Below are 5,631 nucleotides of genomic sequence, written 5' to 3' on the forward strand. Positions count from 1 at the left end.
CGGCTCAGCAGATAAAGGATTTGCTGCCAAGCTTGATGACCTGAGTTTGATCTCTCACCCGAGTCCCATTCCCCAGACCTATAAAGTAGGAGGAGAGAACTGACTCTCAAAAATTGTCCTCTGACATTCACATGCATCCCATGTGGGTCTGGCCACATGCACATATGCACATTCACACAATAAATAAATGTTAAAAATAGTAGATGCAAACAAGAGTATGTATCCCAGAGGCAGAGTGCTCTGTCTGTATGCACGACACCTGTGGTGGTTTGAATGGGAATGGATCCTACAGGTTCATATTCCTGGATGCTTGATCCCATTTGGTGGAACTGTTTGGGAAGGAATAAGAGGTGTGGCTTTGTTGGAGGATGTCACCAGGGGTGGGCTTTAAGTTCTCAAAAGAGTCACACCATTCCCAGTGAACTCTCTACCTCCTGCTTGAGGATCCAGATGTGAGCTCTCAGCTATTCTTGTCACCATTCTTTTGCTCCATCACCAAGGACTCTAAACCTCTGAAACTGTAAGTCCAAATTAAACACTTATTATATAAAAGACACCTTGGTCATGGTGTCTTATCACAGCAATAAAAATGTAACTAAGATAATACCTCAAGATCAGTGCCCAGAATGATAAAAGGATTAAGAAGAAAACATTGTCTATTTAGGTGGGCATGGTGATACACACCTATAATTCCAGCATTTAGGAGGTGGAGGCAGAAGGACTCAAGTTCAATGCTAGCCTTGGCTGCATAGCCAGCTGAAGGTCTGCCTGGGCTATCTGAGACTGTTTCAAAAACAAACTGAGAATGGAGACCAAAGGTCAAAAATAAGGCTTTCACCCCCACAGTTTAACCTCCCGCCTCTGCTGCTTGGAATCCAGCTCAGAGACTCGGGACACCTTATACAAACATGTAGACCCCAGTGATCTGAGTGATCCAATGACCCATGGCGCATCACCCCGAGTAATCAGGGAGACAACTGGTGCTGGATGATTCAGCAATCAACTTTTCTTTTTCTTTTCTTTTGGAAACAGGTCTTATTATGTATCGCTCTCCCATAGTCTTGGGGGTTGGGGGGTGGGTGGGTTCTCAAGTAACAAAGGAATGGACAACCACTCTGATTGAAGGTCTTGGCAAGGCTACACTTCTGATCAGAAGGGTGAAAGAGTAGGTACACTTGATCAAGGTAGCAATCACCTTCTATTTCTAAACTGAGGTGGGAGTGGGGGCTTGGCTATCCCTCATAAACGGAAGCTCAACCACACAATCTGCAGTCAGGTAGTTCAAAAATCACCACAGAGGAAGAAGGGACCGGCAGTGTTGGGGTGGGGGGAGAGGGGGAGTCAATGTTAACAGTTTGTCATTGTAGGATGGTTACATCTGGCTGAATAAACATCCTCTTTCCTGAAAATGGAAACAGAAGCAAAAGAAAGAAAGTCAAAGGGAGAAGCCGGCCAGCCTTTGTTCTACAGCAAAGATGAAAGGTCTCTCTAAAGGGCTTCTGGGAGTCGGACAGGCCCAGCAAAGTGTAAGTGCTCAGCAGTGAGGAAGACTGAAGCGGGCACAAAGTTTGTTTTATTGGGTTTGATAGGAAAGAGGATTATTTAACATATTTTATAATCATCATAAATTTGAGGCCAGGCTTGGTCACATAGGGAGTTATAGACCAGTCTGTCTCAAAAGCCCAAATAAACAAACAAATTCCCAGTAGCGCAAGTGTTAGCTTTCTGAGTGTAAAGAGACAGGAGGCAGGAAAGAGACCAGTGTCTGACCTCGGCAGACGGCAGACAGCTGTGTTTGTTAGTGCCCGCAGCAAAGGGCCGCCTTCTCCCTCAGGAACGGAGAGCTCAGCAGCTGGGGAAAGCTGGTGGGGACTTGGGGGCTTGGACACGAGGAAGCAGGAGCTATGGGAGAGGGGACATGCGGATTGTGACGGTCACTTCTTGGGACCGCTTGCTCTAGCAGGACAGGCCATCTTGGGAACTGGCTATCCCTGCAAGGAGTAATCTCCGGGTTGTTGCTGACCAGTACCGGTTGAGCAAGGCCAGCTGTAATCTTGTAGGGTTCCTGTTGTTTGTTTGTTTGTTTTTTGTTTTTGCAGTCCAGGTACTCTATCAATAAGAACGGTATTTATCCCTTCCCCCTTCCCCAACCCTTCTCTCCTCTCTGCTGAGGATCATGGGCCTTGTGCATTCAAGGCAACAGCCCTTCCCTTCCGAGTGAACAACTTCAGCCTTAGTTGCATAGTATTGAAGCTGGCTGTGGCGGTTTGAAAGAAAATGGCCCCCAAAGGGAGTGGCACTAATGAGAGTGTGAAACCTCAGTAACCCCCCCCCATCCCCTACAGACAAAGAGGAGCTTAAACCAGGATTCCTAAGTGTAGATAAGAACTTAGACCACTTTCAAGTTCCCAGGTGGTGATATCAGCTACAGGGACTTAAAAACACAGAGTCAATACATTCGGCCAACTGGTAGGGGCTAATTGGCCATAAAACACCCCAAACTTCTCAAACCCCAGAGACAGTTCGTACAACTCCTAATGGTTGCTGAACAAATGAGAGATAAAGATAACATAAAAGACTGAAAAAAGGAAACTGATCCTAACCAAGGAGAGGGAGGCGGGTTGTGGGGAATGAATTATGTGGTCTGTGCCTTTAAGAACTAGCCTCACAAAGAAAGGGCAGAGCTCCTCCCAGCCTCACTGCTATGAGTGAGTGTTTTGGAAAGAGCCTCCCTGCGCAGCTTGTAAACTTAAACAGAATAAACCTCGCTTTTGCATCCTGGGTGGTCTCCCTGGGGGTCACGATCTGGGCACAACAGGAGGTGTGGTCTTGTTGGAGGAAGTGTGTCACTGTGGGGGTAGGTTTTAAGTTCTCATATGCTCCAAGGTACACCCAGTGACACAGACCACTTAATGATGCTTGTGAGTCAAGATGTAGGACTCAGCTCCTTCTCCAGTACCACATCTGCCTGCATGCGACCATGCTGCACCATGATGATAATGGACTGAACCTCTGCACTGTAAGCGGCCACCCCAATTAAATGTTTTCCTTCATAAGAGTTGCCATGGTCATGGTGTCTCTTCACAGCAACCCTAATCTTCATAGAAATCCTAATTAAGACACTGCTCACTCTGAATTTCAACCCTGATTCTTTCACAAAAGATCTGAACACATCAGGACACATTAATCTCAGTCCTGTGGCATTAGCTTCATCATCCTTAAGTTACCTTGCTGGAGACAAGAGGATGTGCTTCACAGAGCTATGGTGATCCACTTTTGTGTGGGAAGATGGCAGTGCTCTGCAGTGGTGAGCAGAACCCAAACCATTGCCTCTCGTTTTGGGGCTTCTCTTATGAGGACTTGGATGGGGACAGACACAGGGTCCTACAGCAAGTTTCTGCCCTTAGAGACTCCCAGAGCTTGGAAGTCACTGTCCTTTAACAAGAGCTTTGACTGAAGACACTCATTGGTTCATTGTTGCTGCTGTTCCTAGTAGGGGCTGGAGATGTTGCCTCAGTAGAGTTAACTTGGGTAGAGTGCTTTGAGCATGCACAAAGCCTTAGGTTTAACCTTCAGGTGAAAACTGGGTGTGAGGATGCACACCTATAGTCCTAGCACTTGAGAGGTTGAGGCAGGAGGATCAGAAGTTAAAGATCATTCTTGGTATGTAGTGAGTATGAGGCCATGCTGGGATTCATGACATCCTATCTATAAATAAATAAATAAATTAATTAATTAATTAAAATAAAGTGAACAGGTTTTGTTGGGTGTGGTTCCACACTTGGGAGGCTGAGGTAGGAGGGTTACTGGAGTCCAGTAGCAGCCCTTGTTACAGAGTGGGTTTGAGGCCAGCGGGTGCTTACATAGCAACAGCTTATCTCAAGATGGAAGTCAGCAACAGCAACAGAACAAGCTCTGTCACCAGGGTCTCACTCTGGCCCCTGTCCCATTCTCTAGTCCTGTGATCTCCACTGAAGGATTTCAGAGGATACCACATTAGTATAGAAATTAAGGAGTTTATTAGAACAAAGTGTGGTGCACTTTCCAGGGCTGAGTGTGGCAGTGGCCACAGGAATCTTTGCCCCATCTACACTGTAAGTAGTTTTTGTAATATTCCTAGTCTCCAGAGCAGACTAGCTCCCCTGAAGGCCATTTTCCTGCTGTTTTCCAGCAGTCCCACTTGAATTAGGTTTTGAGGGAAGGGATGGCGTCTTTGTTCTTCACCGGGAAACTCCAGATGGATAGAAATCTTACATCTGTCTGGGCAGTTTGGAGTGTCTGGAGAGACAGGACCAGAGCCCAGTTTTCTTATTGGTAACCAGGTTCCTACAGATTCCAATCTAATTTTAGGACTGCTACTACCATCTCCTAGAACCCCAGGCTACATAAACCCCACATTTCCCTTTGCTATTCTTCCTTTCCATGACCAGAGAAAAATCATAGATCTTCAAAGGCATCCCTCTGCATCTGTAATGTTTTCAGTCTCCTTTTGACCTCAAATGGTTGTTGAATTTTTCTCCCTTCCTTCTTTCCTTTCTTTTTCCTTCCTTCCTTCCTTCCTTCCTTCCTTCCTTCCTTCCTTCCTTCCTTCCTTCCTTCCTTCCTTCCTTCCTTCCTCCCTTCTGTCTTTCTTTCCTTTTTTAAAGGAAAAGCTGTGGTGATAATCTAATTGTACTGAATTATTATTTTGATTGTATGTTAATAAATAAAGTTGTCTGGGAGTCAGAGCTATTAGAGCCATAGCAAGAGTGTGGCGGTGGTGGCACACGCCTTTAATCCCATAAGATCTCTGTGTGTTCAGGGATACAGCCAGCATTGGAGACATATGCCTTTAAGACCTAGGGGGCTGTACATTCAGACAGTGACGAGGCAGTCATGTGTTTGGGTTTACAACCAATGAGAAGGCAGAACAACATACTTTAAAAATACGAACCGACAGGAAGTAGGTCTCTTTTCACGAAGCTGGGACAGCAGGAGGAAGGGTGAGATTTTAGCTCTGAGCTCTGACTTCTCAGCTTTCTCTTTTACATTGTTTCTGTGTTTCTTATTTAATAAGACGATTGGATACATCAACATCTGGCGCCCAACGTGACAAGAATCCATTAAAAACTGCTTGGCTTGGCGGCAGGTCCGCTTTCCCGCAAGGGCGGCAGGCGGCCCGCGGCGGCGGCGGTGGCGGCGGCGGCGGCAGCGGCGGCACACGGCGGCCGACGGCGATCGGCTTCTTAGTCCGAGCTGCCGGCGTCCTAGTCCGGGTAGCAACTTCTAGCCCGGGCCTAGGTCTGTGAGCAGCTTGCCTAAAGCCGGTGCTACAAACAACTCAGACCTGCCCTGCCAAACAGGGCCCTGCCTGTAAAGCCAACGCACGTGGTCGGAGCTTAAGGAAGCCAGACCCAAGCCTTGACTCGGCACAAGAGGGAACACGTGGCTGCATTTAAGCTTTAGCCGGCTACGCTTTCTTGTGCGTTCTCTCTTTCCTCTCTCTCCTCTCTCTCTCTCTCTCTCTCTCTCTCTCTCTCTCTCTCTCTCTCTCTCTGGATTTACACCTGGGACACTAGGTGGCTGCTTTGAAAATCCCCTCGGATTTCTACTGTTCTACGCAGATTTGGTAAGTCATAATATATCAGATAT

This window comes from Peromyscus maniculatus, chromosome 8 (assembly GCF_049852395.1).
Source record: "Peromyscus maniculatus bairdii isolate BWxNUB_F1_BW_parent chromosome 8, HU_Pman_BW_mat_3.1, whole genome shotgun sequence".
Lineage (NCBI taxonomy): Eukaryota > Metazoa > Chordata > Mammalia > Rodentia > Cricetidae > Peromyscus > Peromyscus maniculatus.